Raw genomic sequence first — 23223 nt, 5'->3', positions numbered from 1 at the left:
TCTTATATACGATGGCTACAAAATTTAACTAAAAAATAGTTTTTATTTTGTTTAAATGTATTTTACATTCGGCACCATTTAATATGACGTGTTAAATTTTTAAACTTTTTGATTTTATTGTTGAATTTGTTGTTATCTTACTGTTTGTTGTCCAATCCGGGTACGGAACCATTCTCAAGAGACTGGTTAACTGAGCGGAATACAATATTAAATATACGTTCTTCTCAAGCAACGGGACAATAAACGGTGCTAATTTCTAGATTCCAGGCTCCTGCGAATTTCTCAATGGAAAACCTATATATATAGCTTGCCCTAACGTGGAATCTCCTACAATATTTAATGACTGGTATTAAAGTATATTGAGTTATGTTAGACTAACAATCTTTTTTCTTCTTATGCAACTATATATTGAATATAATGGTTAATCAAATTGAAGAAGTGATTCATTAAACAATCGGTTTCTCTTTTTAAATTGCTCTTGCATAACAAAAATAATACGCATCATATCATCTGAACAATGACGAATTTTCTTTATTAATGAAAAATCAAAGTACTTTCCTTAACAGAACATTTTCACGCTAGCGGCACATACATATTAAGCGCATACTTTTCAAAGGCTCACACCTAATTTGCACCTAATTACCCTAAACTTTATTAAGCTGCACAGCCTTAACGTTTTTTTCACCTTTCGCCTGTCTTAAAAAATAATAACACAAGAGAATATATCGTTGTTTTAGTAAAGCGAGTTATATTTTTATCACGATTTTCTAATTTGCATTTCAAGTTAATCAATGATTATATTTTATAAGTCGATGATCTGGTTTTCTTATTCTTCAGTTATAAAAATATTTTATGTGTTACGTATTAAATTTACAAATAGTGTTAGAAGCTTATAGTCTCTCAAGGGCACTATGATTTATAGGTGATGGGCAATAACTGTTTGAGAGAGGCGAATCGATCAATGGATTAAGACATATAATTTAGTTTATCATTTTTATATATAAGTACTAGCTAGTGACCCTGGTTCGCTAGAACATGTGCTCGATTTAGGTTATCATTTTTGCCTTAATGAAATGATTTTGACAAAAGCAAAGTCCGACGATAATTCACGATTGCACCATGTTTAGTTCTCAGGAACTGCTCTAATAAATTTGTATGAGTTAGTAAATATCGAGAAGCATTTTGTTAAAATTATATTAAAGAAGCAGTTTATCTATGAATACCATTCTAGCAGTACGTATATCATTGGTGGAAGAAGCTTCCGATTTTACACTGTGCTCTAATAGTTGGTAGATACACATCCAATTTTATCAAACATATCTGTTAGTGATATTTCCATTTACCGCCGAGCATGTGCTTGTCCGAATTTGAATCAACGACTGTCGATTGAATCACACGAGATAATATTTGATTTTTATGTTTTAAGACAATCAAATTAAAAAAGAAACGATCTAACAACGAAAAATCGGGGCAGTATATAGTATTAGCTGGTGTTGAGAGCACCGGAATATCCACTAAAACAACGAAACCAACAACAACAGAAGGTATGCGAATACTACAATTCTCATATCTCTCCTACTCAAACTCAAACTCAAATTCCTTTATTCAACATAGAAGCATTACACTTACTTATTGATGGTCAAATTAAACACTACCACCGGTTCGGAAAAAGGAACACCCTGACCTGAGAAGAACCGGCGAAAGAAACTCAGCGGGTCGATCGTTTCATTCCCAAGGTGTGCTATCAAACATAAACTCACTAATTGTATAGTAACCTTTAGCACACAAGCGTTCCTTAACAATTTTTTAAAATTTGGCAACAGAAACATTTTGAACGCTTACTGGGATCCTGTTGTAGAAGCGTATACATTGCCCCACAAAAGAGTTACTGACTCTATGCAGTCGAGTAACAGGAGTAACAAGATTGTATTTGTTCCTTGTACCAATGTTATGAGAATCACATTTCTCATAAAAACATTAATATTTTTCCGTACATATAAAACATTACAGAATATATATTGAGAAGCAACAGTCAATATCTTAATTTCTTTAAATTTATACCTTAATGATTCCTGGGCTCCTAGGTTATAGACTGCGCGAATAGCCCTCTTCTGCAGCACAAATATAGTATGGATAGCGGCTGCGTTACCCCAAAGCATAATACCGTAGGACATTATACTGTGAAAGTAACTGAAATAAACTAGGCGAGCCGAATCAACATCGGTAAATAATCTAATTTTTTTGACCGCAAATGCCGCAGAACTCAGTCTACCCGCCAATCCGTTTATATGGGGGAGCCACTGTAACTTGGCATCAAGAGTAAGGCCAAGAAATTGAGTTGTTTCAACTGGATCCATCGATTCCCCATTGATAAGTACATCGGGTTTTACATTTTGCACGTTTGGTGTGCTAAATTTTACAATTTTAGTTTTTTTATTATTCAGCCTAAGATTATTTACGCTAAACCAGTGTACTATATCATCATACTTCTACGTCTCCTCAAAAAATTAAAATTACTTCTTTCCTTCCAATAAAAACCTCGTTTTACAATTTTAGATCCTCTTTATCAAGAGTATTTATAGTTGGCTTTAAAAAAATACCTATGATCGATAGAGACCAGTGGAACTTGTTAGTTCTCTTTAAATTTTCTTGCGCATCTTCGGTAAGACTAGCCTTTTGAGATAAATCGAAAACATTTAGTATTCTTAAACCAAACATTAACATTTCAACTATTTCTAATAAATGTAGCCACAATCTAGTGTTCAAAAATAGCCTCTTACATTCCTTGACAAGTACCCCTAAAAATAGTTTCGTATTTATAGAAGGACGTGGAAAAGTCCCAATCGAAAAAACAAGACCAAATCCTTTTCAATGTTTTACAAATATTAAATTCGATATGAATTAATTAAATATCCGCTATTATCTACTATTTAATTCATACGAATGCTTATGAATATGTACATAATATCATGTTCACATACGATCTGTGCATAATATAATGTCATTGTATGGCCTCCAGTCATAATCTTATTCCGGCCCTTAATTTGGTAATGGCATCATTATGGCAGATTATGGCAGAGTTAGGATATGCTAATATAAATATTAAAATGAGCGGCTTTTTAAAATATACACATGTACGCACTTATTACGATGAAGAAATAGCACCGCACGATGACGGTCACCATCTTTCGTACAATATAAACTAAACTCAAGCACTTATCAGAGCTGCATCATCGCTCGCCGCTGTCACTGTGGTGTCACGATTCATAGCGTGTAATAAAGCTCGCTTACGCAAAGGCCACTAAAAAGGGTCCATCATTTGCATCGTTGAGTGTAAACAGCCTTATGTGTTCCATATATTTTCTGACGATTTCGATTCTGAACTCAAATTTCAAGTGATATTGATGTCGGATGTATGTCGGATGGCGGTATATTTTTATATCATTGTTTTTTAAAAAAATTGAAATAATATTAAATGACATTATTTTTAAAATATTGAAGAAAAAACCATATTTAGAGATTAGATTTAAATATTTAATTTATAATACGTGAGATTAATTATCATAATAATAATTTACATTAAGCTTATAATTATGTACGAATGGCGCACGAATGCTAACAAATTTTCCCCATTGAATCGAAATTCCGGTCCTTTGGGCAAAAAATGGACCAGCCGTTGTAGTATTAGTGGAGACAATAACTATTATATATTTAATTTTAAGAGAAAATAATAATTAACGATACTAAAAACGATATTACAAATTTAGACGCTAAACAAAGCCACATAGTGTCATTTTATGATCCATTATTGACACCATACGACATCGAGATAGGTTTCTTAAACAATGGTATATTGTTACTTGTGTCATTAAAATACGACTAAAGGACAATATTTATGGCAACTCGAAAAACAAAGAAACTTTATGAAAATCATCGAAACATTTATCAGTAAAATACTTGTCACTATAGAGAGATCTAACGGCAATGACCATCATAGACTACCAACTATGGAATATTGTAAATTGCAAAAATAAATCAATTACACGAAAGTGTTATTAAAACAAATTAAGAATATTGTCTAAAACAAATTAAAACTATGTAGACGATTAACAACAATTCGAACTTATCTTAAAGAAATTAACTAAAGCTAAGTATAAATTCGATAAAAATATGAATTATTAATTATATTTGTAATTTAATTACATAAGTAAAATCTCATAACGAAGATAATTCAAAATTCGAAGAGGCATTCCATGTCATTGAAGAAAATGTTAAGTCAAAACAATAGCTATGTTATTTATGGTGTTACCTAAGGACTGCTCAATGGTGTTAGCAAATAAACAGAAATAGGAATTTGGACCCAATGTAAGAAAATTAACATATTAAATCTAGACCTAAGTCAGAGAATAGAACAGACAGACTCGACCTAATCTAACATAAGCTTGATAAAAAATAGCATAAATTGTGCAAAACACATATCTGTACTGCCAGGCATATCGTCGAAAACCACAGCAAATACAATAAAAATCTTTACCCAGAATTTACAGACTACATTAAAGTTTTCACATTAAAGTTTCCTTATTAAGGAAAATCTAGACGAGCAAGTCGTGAGTCTTTATTATACAAAAGGTAAACTGTAGCATTAACACAGCGCCTGTATAACTGGAAACATTAAGTGATGACTTCCTAATAACATAAGGCATCAGGCAAATACGCTATCTCACAAATTATTTTCGGCTGACCTGTAAGGGATTTTCCGGAGATTGGAGAGAGACAGGCGAGGCCCTAAAATAATGAAACAAAATTAAAGCGCCTTTGCTCTGTTGATGATCTTCTCATATTTGAGGAAGCTTCTGAAAAATTGGAAACTAGATTGAGAAAGTTGTCAAACGATATCAGTAAAGCCAGCAAAGAAACTTACACCTCTAAAGAAAACTTGATGACAATTGTAAAATTACATCTTGGAAGACCAGACAACAAAGAAAATAAACAAAAAATAATCTATTGAAGCTCACAAAATCCAGCAACAATGGCTGTCAACGTGGGATGAAGATATGTATAATCAATTATGAGCAGAAAAACCGTACTTATATACCAGCTAAAAGAAATAATCAGAAGTGGCGATGAATTCAAAGTGAAAGAGTGATCAATACGCATCTCAGGAACGAAAAATGAAAAATAGAAAGCAAAAGACCAGATGGGAAGATGAGTTACGTCCAACAGTTGGCCCTCATTGCAGAAAAGTAGTTCCAGATATTAATGGAGTAAGCTGCAAAAGATATTTGCCAAAACGTTACGAAATACAATTTTAATCATTGTTTGCAACAAAAATATTTTTTTTTACCATTTGTACGCCGATATAATTAACAAATAGTCGATCAAGCCATTCAAATACGCGTTAGAATGGATCGCAATGATCTCATAGAGTAACAATAATGACTAGTATTCCTCAAACCACAAGATGTGGTATAATAATAATAATAATTTAATACTTTCCATCAGGTGAGATGGAAGACAAAAGCCTATTCCATTACAACTATAAAAAAAAATGTTTGAAATAAATGAAAAGTATCAACTGTGGTATTAAAAGTTAAAATTGTATCTTGGAGTACATAATATAAGTAGTTTAAGCACGGAATGTATAATTTAAAGTGTTAAAATTGAGAATACCGAGAGCAGCTTACATAAATAGCTTAAGTAAATTTAATTTAAAAAATTTACACGAAGTAATAAAAAGTCAGCTCGAGCTGTTAAGTAGTGCGTTATAAATTAATATATCATTGCTTTAAGGCGACACATTTAATAATAATTATGACACTAGCGATGCCGTCGCATTTTCATTTTTATTTAAAGAAACTGCATTAAAAGCTCTACATTTTAAATACTATTAAGTTTTATTTAATATTATAATATAAAGAACTTTCTACCTCAAATAAACCTATCTAAGTTTCCGAACTCCTAATATATCAAAATCTTTAATCTCGTTAGTTTTTCAAGTATTTTTGAAATTTAAATCGGAAACGTAAAATTATGATAAAAATATAATTGGTTTGACTTATACATATAATTTTCGCTTTAGCTATTAACTTTTATCGTTACAAATTTAAAATACTGAGCACGAACGCTTCGTAGATAACGGTAATACAATACTATGCTACGCCAGAATTTTTTAACTCTGGATCGTAGCACGTACAAAGGTTTTTAAATAGTAGCAGGCGATTACTATTTTTTACGTTATTTAAAAAAAAATCCTACCACTAACACAATATAACTGTTTCTGTAAGGTGAAAGTCAATTTCTGAAAATAAAATTTACCATAATTTTACGCATTTTGCGCATAGTTTCAGTAAACATGCGGCGCGCTGCTGCAAACGAAGTACGAGTAAATTCCCTAAGATTGACACAATGGTTTAACCTAAAAATACCGACACGTTTTGTTGGGTCACCTACTTAAACAACATTCGCGGATCTGCGATCACAAAAGCGACGCAAAATTATATTGAAATAAATTTTTACAATCTTGATTTTACTACTTGCAAAAGTTATGGTTCAGTATAGTTGACCCTTCAATAGTTTCAATGTCGCAGAGTTTGTAAGCTGTCTGAAATATTTTAAACTTACTGGAAAGTTGATTGTTGGCGCGCCCAGTGTCGTAGACAGCGTTGGTAAGTGTGTCACCAGTGTGGCTTATCAGCGAGCAGCGCTTGGCGCGCGTCGCGATGCCGAACTCGAAGGGAGGTTGGAGTACGACTACCCACCTCAACCGAACGAACAACACTGCTTATCGACCCCGCGCGCACCGCACCAACTCTCCCGCTAACCCCTGCTCTAATGTGACCGCGCACCATTGCCAAAATGCGAGGAACCTTTAAACAATTCATCTGTCATTATTCTCATCGTCTTAGCGATCGATGACCATGTGATATTACTCAAACAAATATATAAAATACTACTTTCTAAAATATAAAAATCTAACGCGACATAAGTACTTTCATCGATTTTTTAAAGTTAGTGTTCATCTAACGTCTGACGTAAATATAATTAAGGTCACGAAATAGGGGTAATTTAGGTGGTATTTAAGGAATTTTTAATGACATTAAGGTCACTTTCAACTTTTAGTAAATTATTAATATATTCAAAAACTCGTACCCACGCCTAAATTTTATGAAATAGGAGAAACGTTTTTATTTAACTGGGTGTAATTAAGGAGGTAAGGTGTTTCGATTGCGGCATTTAGGGTATTAATACAAATATAACCACTATGGTTATAATTACACTCGTACGTACGAATGATAATGGGAAACGAATTAATTTATATTAATTTATTTTAAATTTATTTATCCAATTAGAATAATCTTCCTTTGCAATGTAAATAAGTTTTTACTGCATAACAATTCCTCAATAACAAACCAGAACAAAGGCGAAATAAGTAGTGAGCTATCTACAATCTAACAGACCTGCTCTAGCTTTTATATTGTATTTTCAATTTGTGAATAATATAATTAATTCAGTTTATGTGCTACAGGTATTGTTTTTGAAAAAAATACTTATTAACTGAATTGAAAAGTTTGTTTTTGTTAAACAATTTTACTATCTATTTTATTTATACCTAAACATTGAAACTTCGGAGGCCGGGAATGTATTATTTGAAAAGATCTTAGGCTTCAGGTAGCTTTTCGTCTTCTACTTTCCCGTATTGTCGTGGATAAAACAACACTTATACGAAGTATGTTATACGCCTGTGTTCGTGGTTTTCTCTTCGTAATTGCAAATTGCAGCGTAATCATGAATTATATTTTTATTTAAACGACACCTTTTCATAGTTTTTAGAAAATAAATGAGGTTTTATGTACATTCTTGTCATATTATCATGATGACGTTAGCTATGGCGATATAGTATTATTTAATAGTAATTAATGAAAGATTTTTATTCTCTCTGCGAATACATAACTATTTCAATATAATTGGTATAGAGGTTAACATTTCGGCAGAACCATCTAGTAAAGAGAATGAAGGAAGAACATTTCATATAAACCTTCTTCATGTAAAAATATGTCTATACCGATACGACTTGGGATTCTTCAAGATAAGAGCGTACTCCTTCCTTAAAGGCGGGCAACGCATCTGCAAGCCTCGCGGTGTTGTAGATGTTCATGGGTGGAGGTGGTCACTTTCCATCAGGTGAGCCTCCTTCTCGTTTGCCACCTATCATAAAATAAAAAAAAAAAACAAAAAATTTGACGACTTTAATCGATCAAGTAGTACGACATTATAGAGGGAAGTTTAGTTTTATTTTTATAAATATTTATATTGTAATTTTAACAATATATTCTTAGTTCCGACAGTTATATGGGTGTTAGCAGCGACCTGCCGAAGCCACTCATTTAGGAATCCAGCGCAAACACTCTTTGTGTCATTTGATCTTTGAGTCTTTTCGCGATATATCCTTTGGTAGACGAGATTCTATAAACTTTTCGGTCAATGACATATCTTTAAAGTTTCCTCTTAGATGGTTGTTGAAATAAACTTTTTACAAATTAGACTACTTGGTGAGCCTTATTTATTACTAAGTTATTTTTTAATATTAAATATATATTTGTGTGTCTAACCACCTTATATTATATAAACCGTCATGCTTCCTTTCCGCTACCACTCTCAACTCCATGGTGAATGAGGCTTCATACATTATATTATGATTATAATGAAAATAATATTATGTATACGTACATTTTAAAGCAAATTTGCCATTTATAAAATATATTTATTTTGGGAATTGTTTTCGTTTGATCATTGAATCGTCACAACAAATACTATAATTACTTCAAATCATTTAAATTGTCTAATCTTGAATAGATTGTTTAATATTAGGTATTGGATATTTTTATGCAATTAACGAGGACAAAAAAAAATCGTTTCGATTAAATTCGTTTATTTAATATATTTAAATATAAGATTGAGTATAATAAATAAACGAGTAAAATAAAGTAGTAATGAATATAATTTTAAATCATTATGTTAAATTAAGATAATCTAAACTCTCCGTCCTTTAAATTTGTCTGACTTATTATTTATACTAAGTTTGACTTTATATTCTTATAAGAAATTTTCTTGAATATATGAGATATCTTCGCCAGAAAATTAATAAATTAATCATTAGAGTGGACAAACTTTTCACTTTATTTTACATTCACCAGAAATACACTTGACAAAATATGTTGTGATCTTATTTTATGATATAGAGGTAGATAGTAGTAGGACGAGCAAATGTGCCACCTGATAGCAAGTGGTCACTACCGCCTATAGACAATGGCGCTTTAAGAAATATTAAGCATTCCTTATATTGCCAATGTGCCGCCAACCTTGGGAACTAAGTTATTATGTCCCTTGAAGTTACAATCGCTCAAACCGGAACACAACAGTACTGGATACTGCTGTTTGAGGGTAGAATGTTCGACGAATGGGTGGTTACCCAGGCGGCAGTAGAAAACCCTGCTACCAAGTGACTAACTGTAGAATTATGTCTTCAATCTTCTGATTGAGATCTATATCGAAAAATCTTCCTACTTTAATTCTACAAAGCTCTACCTACGACATTAGATAGTTTTGCAATGTATATATGTTTGGATTATTTGTCATATTTAACTGCTTTTTGATCTAGTGTACAAAAGGCCGCAGATCGATCCCAGGATGGGCTTGAATCCCAGTGAATAAAAATCATTAAGTGTTTTAGTTGAAAAATTCTCAGTAGCAGCCCGAGTTCTGGAATTTGGAAGTGTGTACGTTCCTGTGCCGCGTCCGTACGCAAATGTTTACGCAAACACTGGTGCACTTTAATGAACTACGTAGTTGGCTAGTTTCCCTTTAGATTGGTCATCATGGTCAAAAACAGTCAGGAGGACATTTTCCGGTTTGATGAGTAACCAAGGCAGTGTAACAAATAGGCACAAGGGACATAAACTCCTAGCCCTCTAGTGGCGCATTGACGATGTAAGAAATAGTTAACATTTCTAGAAGCAAATTTGTTGAGCGGACCATAACACCACTTGACCCTTGGCCATTATGGCCCATCCGTTTACCTGTGTACTATAAAAATTGTACGTTTATGTTTTCAAAAAGTAAGTTGCGGTGCTAAGGCCGTCTTATGTCTTATGTCTTTAAGGCTTGGAGCTTATTTCACCACGATGCTTCTATGCAGGTTCAGGGCTTAACATGTATCAGAAATTCATTCTACATATTATGCAGGTCAAGTATTAAATGAATTATTAACGAAAATTAAGCATACAAAAATACATACTTTTCTAAGCTTGAACGTGCCTTCATCAATTAGGATTCACGTTTTAGTTACCACTGGTCTATCGGCTAATGTTTTCAACAAAAACACATCGGCTTATTCGAACAATGATGACCATCCGAGTTTTCAATACGATTAGTTTAGATAATAACGATATTCCATTTAAAGCGTGAAGTTAATGCTTGTTGACTGCCGGGCAGGATATATAACATACATATATAATTGTGAGCCGAGATGGCCCAGTGGTTAGAACGCGTGCATCTTAACCGATGATTTCGGGTTCAAATCCAGGCAGGCACCACTGAATTTACATGTGCTTAATTTGTGTTTATAATTCATCTCGTGCTCGGCGGTGAAGGAAAACATCGTGAGGAAACCTGCATGTGTCTAATTTCAACGAAATTCTGCCACATGTGTATTCCACCAACCCGCATAGGAGCAGCGTGGTGGAATATGCTCCATACCTTCTCCTCAACGGGAGAGGAGGCCTTAGCCCAGCAGTGGGAAATTTACAGGCTGATTATGTTATGTTATGTTATATAATTGTATTTAACTAACATGACTGTATTTTTATATGTTGAAAACGAGTAACTACTGATTTTCTTGCCGGTTCTTCTCGGTAGAATCTACATTCCGAACCGAAAGCTTTACTTAATATAATTTGTTAAATGACGATTCAAAAGTGCTCGTAAAAGCCTACTTGAATAAAGTATATTTACATATAAACTGGTTCGCTATGGAATTTTTGTGTTATTAACCGATGTAACCGACCGATAAAAAAGTTTCACATGTATATTTCATTTCAATTTCATTGGTATTGGACATTGTAGCGTGTCGGGAGTTTATTTTTTGGAAAAAAAGACCGTTTTTTATAAACGGGGGAGAAATACTATACTACGTATGGCTATTTTCCAATACTCGAAGTGTAATTTGAAATCAGCGTATCTCATCAATCGCAGCGCATCTTGATAAGGACTAGATACGATAAGTGACATATCAATGCATTCACTTATTTATTTTTTATATAACATCGTTAAATATAATAATATAATATTTTCGTAGTTAATTAATTAAGTAAATAAATGAATTTAAGAAAATCTTTTATACGTAATCCCAAGTTCGAGGTCGGAATACTTCAGTAATTGCTTATATCGCTTAACGTAGTTTCCAGTCTCGGTTTTTTTTTTTAATTCTAACGGTACTTGACATTTACTGCAGAGCGATTTATATAGAAAATAATTGTTGTTTACCATTTTATTTTCTTTGACCATCTTTAAATCTTTACGACTTATTATATTTTTCTTAAAGCAATTATGTATTACTTATAAATTTATTTCAAAACAAACATATGTACACTTCACGCTACCGTTTAAATCTTATCACGTAAAAGGGTTATAATTTATAAAAATAATTGTACCCTGCCTGCACAAGGTATTAAGTTGATAAAGCGACGAAGCCTTCCCGGTTAGTTTTCATACCTCGGAAAATACTACTCTTGTGAACACATCATATTATTATTATTATTTTGGTTCGTTTAAATAATAATTAGTAATTCATTTTTAATTATTTATTTTTTTGTTCAAGTGGAAGCTGTGTCGAATTTGTAAAAAACATCGAAGAAAAAAATTTTTTTTTTTTGGACTAAATGAACATCTTAACTATTATTGTAAGTGTTTATTCGTTAAACTCTGGCTAAGAGCGTAAGAATTGCAAGAGCCATCTAATTACCCTGGCTCACTCATTTTCAATACGAAACACAGCAATAGAGAGTAATTGATATTTAACGATGGAATAACGAATTTGTGACTCTAGAGCCCGACTTGCTTTAATTAAGCAATGGATACCTTAATTAAAAATGAAAAAAAAAAAAAAACCTAATCAGGTTTTACTTCGTGTAATCTCCGAACAAAGAACTTACAAACTTTGTGATATGTTGAAAATATTATTAAAAAACTACCGACTAATGGACACATAGTTGTTGTTGTTGTGGTTTAGGTTAATCCCTTAATTTATCTTGTTAATATATATTGCGTAATAATATAGTACATGGTGTTACTTTCTGTTAATATTAAAACATACAACAGAGTTATTAATATAGTGGAAACTAAGCGGCTTGTGATCAAAAGTAACGACTATAAGCAAGAAATAATAAAAGTTAATTTAAATTCATAAATTAACTTTCATTGTAATGCAAAATTGCAATATAAAATGAATTTACAAGTTAAGGGTTCTTTAAAATCGCTGTATACTCTCGATTTATAATCCATATATACAATTTATTTTATTTATTTATATATATATATAATTTAAAGTTATCACTCATCACGAAATATCCGAAACTATAGGTCCGATTGACTTGAAACTTACCATAGTTACTCCCTTCGCAACAGAGCAGATATTAAGAGAATCATTTTTAAAATTTTCAACATGAGGGGAAAACGAGAGGACTAACTTTGTACGAACTTTACTCGTAGTAGCTACCAGTCGTTAATATATACGAAAAGAAAAGCGAATTATTAGGAGTGCCCATAAAATACGCGGATTTACAAAAATTAAATACAGTCCAGATTCGAGATAACCCAACGGATTAAACATACAGATCTTAACCGAAGATAGCTAATTTAAATTCAGGCATACTTTTCGTGTCCTTCATTCGTGTTTATAGTTCTTCTCGCTCGAAAATTAAAAAAAAAAAACATCGTGACGAATAAAACGAGATTATATTGCTGAAATGTTAATAAATGATACACATTTAAAAAAATATGTTATTCGAATTTCTATGTGTATAATTGACTAGCCGTATGACAAGTCTACCAAAGCTAGAATTGTAGTCCAGATCAGGAGCGAACCCAAATTTAAACCGTATCCTCCGTACCCGTGACCTCAGTACCTATACCTCGAGGAAGTCACGTAACTTATCCACGTATAATTAAACGATTTAAAAAAAAATAGACAAAATTTATTTAAATACATTTTTTATATACTTACGTACTAGCCATTGTTGGGCGCTCTGATATCGTCGTTGTTATGTTAAATAGGTTAAAAAGGGATCTTCCGTTTGAAGTAGGGTTTTTTGTACTGAGTTTAAATTTTAATATTCAAATTATTGTATAAAATTTTAAATTCATTTACCGACCATTCGAGTACACAATAACGTTCAAACGCAGAGTAGAAAAAATGCGACTTCTATATTCAATGTTCAAATTAAACTAAATAAATTACATATTTTTGTTATTAATATGTAAACAGCCAAAATTGCAACAGATTTCATTTATATGTTTTAATTCGCATTTAATAACAACGCTTATCAATGGATAGACTAAATATAAAACTCTTAAATATTGACCCCTGATTCATATTTCCGGTTCCTCATTTTATTTAAGGTGTTATTCAATTCACTGTGAACAGGAGTTTTGGGCTACTAAGGTGACGGATGCGAGGTTAATACATTCCGCTGATAGGAAAATGTTACGATTAATGAATGGAGCATCAAGAGCATATAGAATATGATACGAGTTTAGCCTGTTCCATTCGTAGAAGGAGTAAAGATATACATATATATACCTATAAACATTATAATACAATTTTACTTAACTAAAGAATTATTAACATTGTTACAACATAAATAATGACCGCGTGGAATGGTGGCAGGAATCGGCTAGCTAACTATTTCCCCGTTGAAGCGCAATTCCGATCCTCTGGGCACAAAACCTGACACCAGTGGAGTTGATGAATGAAAGGTAAATAATAAGGCGACATGTTATACTTATTTTACTTAAATAGTTATACTTACTTCCAAAGCCCCGATGTCAAGTTCGCAGATGTTCAAAATACGATTTATTTTTAATCCACGTTGAATGCCATTAAAATTATCAATTTGTGTAATACCTCATAGATGCCGAGATGGCCCAGTGGTTAGAACGCGTGCATGTTAACCGATGATTTCGGGTTCAAACCCAGGCAGGCACCACTGAATTGTTATGTGCTTAATTTATGTTTATAATTCATCTCGTGCTCGGCGGTGAAGGAAAACATCGTGAGGAAACCTGCATGTGTCTAATTTCAACGAAATTCTGCCACATGTGTATTCCACCAACCTGCATTGGAGCAGCGTGGTTATGCTCCAAACCTTCTCCTCAAAGGGAGAGGAGGCCTTACCCAGCAGTGAGACATTTACAGACTGCTAATGTAATACCTCATTGATCTGTACTAGAGTTATTAGTAAGCAAAATGCATTAGATATAGATAGATAGATAATCCACGATGATACGTCCCACTCTTTTCCCAATAACTCCAGTGAAAGTGTGCAATGTAAGCAACCAGAAGTAGAGTGTTAGTTCTATTGCTACGATAAGAGCATCTATGTATGTAGGCAAACAGACTAAGTTAAATGACCGAAGAGTCAACTGGAGATATACTTAACTATTCCCGATTTCAAGTAACGATTATATTTATTCAGTGTGCAATATTCTGTATTTATTCTTTTCTAATAACATTTATTTAACAATTTGTAATTTTGAATTTAGGTAATCGGCATTTTTTCGAGCTGGAGTTATGGTAAGCTGCATTATTATAATTTAAAAGCAAATAAAACACAAAGTGAAATAAAAACGTAAATATTTATTTCAATTATTATATAATTTAGTTATTAAAATATTATTTTATATAAGTAGTTTGATTTTTATTTTTGGAGGTCAATGTTGTTTACACACCTTGAATGTTACCTATTACCTATTATCACTAGTTAGGTTTAAGTATATAGTGATAATTTGATGGTGTAACTATTTCAATAAAAAATTAATTAATATGTTGTAGCGTCCATGCCTGTATTTTCACAGTTGGATGACTTGGCCATCACACAGAATAACAATTATATTAAGTATTTCTGTTGGGTGGTCGAAGATGTGATAAGTGAGTAGTACGTTCTGTGGCTTTGTGAAAGCCTGTTTGGTTTTTGGGTATGAGGGAGCTACCAAGAATTCTAAAAACCGTATTTTCAAATTAACCTTTATTATCACAATAATTAATTTGTCTTGTTAACAGCAAGTAATAATTAACTTCCTCTTCTTCTTACTAATGATCCGAATATCAAACTTTCGGCACTCGCTCCTCATTGGAAGTTCAATTCTGAACGGATTTAGATTTCAACTCATTATCTAACTTCGTTGTGGGCGATTTTTCAGTTAGCGCTTTAGAACTTTGTACTAAATCTAATTAAAAACTTTCAATCTAAATTTTGCTGCACATTCGTTAACTGTTTTGCCATGTTACATCCAAAAGTATCAAGATTTATATGAGCATAATAAATATATTAATTTACGAACGCGCGTTGTTTTATTCGTTACGGCGTTTTATATGATAACATTATTTCACTTTTTTATCTTTACGCGTTTCCCTTACATGTAGAGGGGGGGAGGGGGGTGTAGGACTCGCCGATGCTGAGTGCGCTCATATACACACAAAAAATCCAGTAGTACTCACTTCATCCCTTCAGGACATTATCGTTTGCGCATGCTAACGTTACGCCCCGATGGTTGGCCCATCTATGCGGGCCACAAAACTAGTAAAGTTTCCCATCTGCTACATGATACTTTCGCAGAAAAAGAACGAACGTCATGCTCGGCAACGAGTAATCTCCACCGACAATCGCTATGAGAGAATACGAGAGAATTTTGAGGAGCGGCAGATCCGTCGGGGTGTAGTGCGCCGTGTCCAGTGGCGCATCGCACTCGTGGTAGGAGGGTGCTATTGCCCACCTTGCTTGCACCGGTTATCAACTGCGTCAGCCTATACTGTCACTTTTCGTTTTTTTTTTTAATTATATAAATGTTACTTATATGAATTATATAATTTAATTAGACGCATTTGATTATTCGAAAACCTTTTTCGAGAATTATGTTTAATAATTTAGTAGTTTTTTCAATCACGAATTCATTAAAACAACTAATTTATTAGTTTAAACTTAAGGTCCGAGAAATATAACATTTCATTGACCGAACCAATTCGCAACTTAAAACAATCTTACTAAAACCTAAACTGATATTCCAGGATTTGTGTTTACATAAGATCGTCATACTGCAGTTGATACTGCTAGTTAAACAATCTGTAGATAGAAGCGACTGAAACTGGTGTCTATTTAAGCTGTGTCACTACGATCAATATTGGAAGGCATTGCATTGCTTTGCAGTGATTTCACGGCGAATTCAGTAAACATTTTAGAAATTTACATAATGATACAAGATGAAAATTATTTTAAGTATAATTCTTCTGTTTTATCATCTAAATGTCTGTGCGTATGTCACGAGAGACTATTTCTTACTTTTCGAAAAATCTTTGAAAACTACCTACTGATTATTAATAATAAGTAGAGTGATATGCGATTAGATTGTAATAATTGTATTATTTAATGAATATGCCCAAGACACGAGTTGAGACTTTATCATTTTACAAAAAGCATTGCATGTTTGATTATGTATCAGATTAATTTAAACAAATAGCGTACGTACGTAAAAATAATCTTAAAGATTAGCTGAAATTATATATAATATAAATAATATATTTAAACGTGTCCTATTAACTAATAATACCTCTGAAACTACAGTCATATATTACAAAACCATTGTGTTAACATTATTATTAACTCTCTTTCATTTTTCAACTTTTTACTTTGACATATTTCTTAAAGAAATAAGGTACATATGTTGCTGTAAATATATTGTATAATTTAATTTAAGATCTTCAAATGGATAAAAAATACACAATGATCGTGTTTGTTACAGGTTTGCAGCGTTCGTTTGTTTCCTTACAGATAATTTTAATATACGATGACACAATAAGCATAGTTTACATATGTATATATTAAAAATTACTTAACAATTAATCTAATCTACATTTGTCATACAACATTAAATCGTATCTCTATGTGAACGTTCCAGAGTAAACGGATTAGTAGTTTTTTTTGTGTGAAGTCATTAATTATATACCTATGTACATACAGCATAGGTACATACCTATAAAATATCAGTCGATCCAATCTGAGTTGCTGAAGAATAAACCAACAGTGTCACTTTCGTATGTTCACACTATCATTGCTTGGAATGCACGTAAAACATCGCTGGCCCTGCTCTTCAACTACTCTATACGTGTCCTCTGTAATATCTTTTCAACAACGACAAAGTTATCAATATCGAATACCATTATCAAATCAAAAGGTATCGGTAATATTTTTATATTTACGTCGTACTTGCATTATCGATAAATAACACTTTAAAAAAATCTATGCATAATACGCGCTGCACATTCTGTTTCGTTATAGCATTTAATAATTTTAGTCAGGTCAGACTAATTGATAATATAAAAATAAATTAATATTCTAGTACATTTTTAAAAAAAACTTTTTATTTCTTACTTTTTTATACATAATACGTTGTGGAGTTCCTTCGTCTGGAGCCAATCCTGGACGTAGAATCAGGTCATGCTTAAAATGCTTTGTCATCGTAGGAAGTGTGTATAACAGGAAGTGGTTCTCTTCCAGCCTGCAAGTTAAATAACAGTTATGTAAAAAAGGAACCATATTTTTTCTCGAAGCTCTCACTCGTAACTCATTCCATTATTATGTAATTCATGCACGCTGCTTTAGGTAGTTTTTTTTTTTATCTCGTATACCTCATAGGCTCAGTTAATGTTATTATTTTAAAAGGACGTAACAGTATATTGCCTACTTGAAACAACGTGGACATAATATATAAAGTAGATCGGACCAATTCATAAACTTACAAATAAAAATGAACATTCATTGTTGTCCATCAAGGAATCACCTTGTTTCTCATCAAGGAATTTAAATTTTGGTTACTATTCATTAAAATGATTGCAATATAAGGGTCATTTATTTGGTTCCCTAATGAGTATGTCAGCAAATTATTAATACTTTAAATCATCTTATTTATATTCAGACCTACAAAGCATTTTGGTTGTTATTATTATTCTTGGTCAAGAATTAAAATAATTATATATTATTTTAGTTGTTATACTATTTACTAAATTTAAAATACAATAGAAGTTAAAATAATAAGTCTGTTATCGATAAAACGATTTAGATTAAATTTGGTATAAAGATAGTTTAAATCCCGGGGAAGGGAATAAGTTACGTTTTTTATTCAACCTTTGAGGCGATAAAATGCGTTGCGCCGTTTTATAAGTTTTATGTAGGTAACGCCTCAGCTTCATATTGTACATATATTGTAAATAAATGGGTGTTCTATATTGTTTTAGAGTATTATGAAATTGCTATAATGAAAATATAGGTATAAAATCTCTGAGACATTTGATTTTATTACTTCATAAACAAACTCAGAAATCAGTTACGAAAATCATATATCCTAACTTTTAATATAATGTAACTTATTTCATAAAACTAAACATGTTTACTCGAGTGCGACCATCCGCAAACACGTTGAAAACTATCTCTTTGTTCCGAGCTTAAAATATTTCATAGAGTCGCATCTATAAGTATATGGCGGACTGTTGTTTCATGGAACGAGATAATATTTTGATTAGCCACGTTTGTTTTGTTTATAGTAAAAGTATTATAGTGCTATCTCTATCTAATTATAATGATTCACATGTATTTATTTATTTATTGGAAAAGTTACACCATCAACATATCACTAAGCATTTAAAATTAATATCTGTTGGGTAACATACAAAATGATACGTCTTTAAAGGTGTAAACAACATTAATATAAATAACATGTAAAATAGTAATAAAATTGAAACTATGTTTTTTATATTAAAATGAAGTTCTTTCACGGGGTTTACAGTAGAGTGAACTGGCAGAAGTCGTCACTACATTTCCCTCACTCATCTTTGTTTACGATTTAATATAACACTGTTATAACAATTTTTTTGTTATTGTTATAATTCACCCGGATTATTATTAGTAATTTTTTTTTCTTACCATTTAATTATTCTCAAACTTAGTTAATTTTTGATATTTAATAAATAAAATTAAACAAAAACGACTTTGTTCTCGCTTAATTTTATTTATTTAGCGGGTGTGTCTACGACATATCGCTTATTTTTGTTTAATTTTTTTAATAGTTTACAACAATTTTTATAATCTATACAATTTTGACTCACTCAAATAAAGCTCGCGTTAATTGGGTATTGTATTATATAGCTAGTTTTATTTGTATAGCTGAATTAATACACTAAACTGGAGCATAACAAAAAATAGCGAAACAACAACTACTTAAATGTACCCCTTTTTGATTGACTCATTGAAAATAATCTATAAGCCGAGATGGCCTTGTGAACACTACTGAATAATCATGTGCTTAATTTGTTTACAATTCAGAATGTGCTCCGCGGCGAGGGCAAACATTGTTAGGAAACCTACATGGGTTTTTAGAAATTTTCCACATGTATCCCATTGGAATAGTATATGATAGATGATATGGCTGGAAAGAATGTTACTCGTGAGATGACGTCAGATAGGGAAGTATGGAAGAAGACATGCTGCGCCGACCCCAAGTAAATTGGAATAATGGTAATATATTTAGAATTACCACCACAAAAGAATTTGTCAATATAATTGTTTTTTAATTATTTTATCAAACTTATATCATTACATCACAACTTAAACGATGAAGCCTTGCGAGTTTTATTCATAGTACGTCTTGCATTATTGTTGTAGTTTATCTTTTTATGTATAATATCTATAGGCGCGTTTAAGGTTAAGACAAGGTCCTCCCCGAAAGGTTTGCCGCTCTCTACTCCCTTGTGTGTCCGTGGGGCGTACTCTATATACTACCTTGTGATATATACTAATATGAATAAGAAAAATATATGTATTTTATCAACAAAACCATATATTTTTATTTATATACTAAATTCTTTCAATAAACGTCAGATTATATGTTTCACCCCTGCGGGGAGTCCTGTGATGGACAACTTTTGATCCTTTGAGGAAAGAGATGTAAGTAAGATTATAGAAGATAGATGCTAGCTCTCGCTTTGCGGATATACAAAGAATTGTCATCATTAGTGGAATATATCCAGATCGGCGGAAACCGAATTTACGTTATATAGGCTTGAAGACCAATGTATTTGAGATAATTGTTTAATAGCATTGTTTTTGGCAACTGGGGAACCTTATTATAAATGGTCACCAATACCCGTAGAAATTGCCGATATTAAAAAATATCAATCTTCCTTTCATTGTCGATGCGCCACCGACCTTGGGAACTAAGAAGGATAGCTCCTCGTCTGTAATTAAACTGGCTCATTTACAAGTCGAACCCGAACGCACCATTACTAAGATATGCTGTTTAAAGGCAGAATAAGTCATGGGAAAGCGTAACCTACCCCGATGCAGAAAGGGCTTGTACAAGCCTATAAGCGTGTAACGTAAACTGAGCTATGTTCACGAGAAGGTTGGATGGATTTGGATGGAGCTTGTTCAGCTTAGCTGTTCTACTGCGAGTTTGCGAATATAAATATGGCAGAATTACATCTAACGCATGCATTTTTACTTGGATTTACGACACTCTAACGATGTTTTTTATTACTCTCGGACACGAGATGAATAATTCACATGTGGAATTTTATTAGCCCAGTAGTGGGACATTTGGGATATTACGTTACTTTAAAGAAATGGAGAGAGTTTAAGACTGTAATACTAACAATCTTTAAATACTAGTAATAATACCTACCAATACTTTTAGCTCTAAGCAGGATTCCAACATTTTATCCCAACGTGTATTGATAAACTAAAATAAAACAACATTAAAGTTATTTCTCAGGTCAACTCGCTTATTTTCAAGATGGCAAAAAGTTTACTTTAAGTAAACTGTTGTTGACGTTGCGAGATGTGGCAAGTATCGTTTTCGTAGAATACGAAATAGGAATATGTCTTCAATAAGACAAATATTTGTATCTTAAACACATTTCGTCGCTAACTTGAGAGATGTTGACATCTCAATTTTGATACGTATGAACATATTGTGCAAATAAAATAGTTAAAAAATGTTGTTTCGCAGTAGTTATATTTTCACAAAAGATTTTCAAATGGTATAAATATATAAATATTGCTTTCTTAATACATCAAACGAATCGATCGAAATTTCATAGATGTTAGATAAACGATTTGTACTTTATAAGATTTTAAATTAACATGGTTATTTTTATTACTAACATATCAAGGCGGTAAAAAACAATGATACCAAGAAATCAGCCATCGCGGAACATCTTCTGGAAGCCGGGCCGAACCATTGGATCGAGTTTCATAATGCTCAGATACTCGCGACAGAACGCCATTACATACCCCGACTGGTACGAGAAGCCATTGAAATTACTAAATATAGTAATTTCAATAGGGAAGATGGGTTTCAACTGTCAAAAGTATGGAATCCAGTGATAAAATTATGCAAACCCTTGAATAACAATATAAAAAATTCGCGAATCGATACGGTGAGTTTCGTTTGTAAAACACGGGATCGAGTTTCGAGTGTAAATAAAACAAATAGTAGGGGTGAAAGTGACAGTGGTAGTGGTAACCAGTGTTTACGCAGCAAACGTACGAGAAAGGAGGTAGTCCGATATGGACACTTCTAATGCCCTCAACATCTACCCGCAAACGTCAGTCTCGTGAACAAGACATTCGTAGATAATGTCGAAATATCGAGCTCCACCAAATAAAAATAAAAAACATGGTAAATATCCCGTTTTAGATAATGTTAGATTTGTACTTTGTCTTAAAAAAACATTGCTAGCATTTCAAAAGCAAAAAATAACAAGAAATAATAATAATAAGGAGATAGTATGGAGAATTAATCAAAGTTTATATAAACTTAATATAAAACCTAAAATTAAAACCTTTCAATTCTGACAAATCAATTCAATTCAATCAATTCAAACTAACAAATCTGTTAGTTTGTTCGATACATTTGTTAGTTGTTACAAATAATACAGTTTTATAACTGTTTGATATAGATGTGTAATTTATATAATAAAGAAAAATGTTTTATAACGTAGAGTCGATGAGATTGGAAATAATACGCGTTGTATATTTTATAGGCGTGTCGACGAACTTATATCCGAGCTAACCATTCCATAAAGATCAAACGTGATTTTGTTACGACACGATGTAGCAAAATAATTTGTCGCTCACACGAACCTCACCTCTACAGGGAAACAACATGTATTTAATATGTAAATTTGACAATATTGTCATGAAAAAAATGGTGGAAATCGTATTGATTTTTAATATAAAATAAAATTGTAATTAAATAAATACTTAATGCCAATAATTTATTTTAGGACATATATAAATATGGATGATATAAATTTTCAAGAAACTACGTATGAAACATTTCTTCGAACATAACATTTCAAAAACAGATTCACATTTTCGAAAAAAGTGAAATATGAGAAAAACTGACTGTCTATAATTCTATAATAATTATAAAAATATTTAGCCAAGTATATATTTAATATTTTTCGATATCGTTTTGAGCACCTTTATTAGTTATATACCTAATAACGGGCTTTACGTAGTTGATCGTATATTTTTAGAAAATAGCGGCCTTAACTGCTTTTAAGTGTTGTCTAACGAATGCTTAGTTCATCTCAGTTCAGATCAGTGTTCGGCTTCCTCTCTTTCTATCATCATTGCTTTGACATTAGAAAGAAGAAGACACAACATCGTTTAATCCAGTTAACAACAGTACATAAGTTGTCGTATTAAAATCCTAATTTGAATATTCGAAACTCTTAAAATTGTATTTTACTCTAATTTTATTTATAATTACTATACATAGCGGGCATGTTGGTATGTCACGCTGTAATGAGTTTAGAGCACTCTGTACGTAAAGCCAAATGATAAATACCGACCCGATAGCCGCAAACCCAAGTGCAATTGTATCAACTGATAT

General features: G+C 32.2%; 1 protein-coding gene across 1 annotated transcript in view; it reads right to left on the bottom strand.

Moving 5' to 3' along the window:
- LOC113401358 (cationic amino acid transporter 3) overlaps positions 1-6763 on the bottom strand; it is a 128237-nt gene extending 121474 nt beyond the window's left edge. Inside the window, exon 1 of the mRNA XM_026641247.2 lies at positions 6622-6763. The gene's annotated coding sequence lies outside the window, so the exon portion shown is untranslated. The remainder of the gene's footprint in view (positions 1-6621) is intronic.
- Positions 6764-23223: the final 16460 nt, after the last annotated feature.

Source organism: Vanessa tameamea, chromosome Z (assembly GCF_037043105.1).
Source record: "Vanessa tameamea isolate UH-Manoa-2023 chromosome Z, ilVanTame1 primary haplotype, whole genome shotgun sequence".
In the NCBI taxonomy this organism is placed as follows: domain Eukaryota; kingdom Metazoa; phylum Arthropoda; class Insecta; order Lepidoptera; family Nymphalidae; genus Vanessa; species Vanessa tameamea.
Note: the sequence above shows the minus strand (reverse complement) of the source record. Positions and strands in the feature narration are given on the sequence as shown.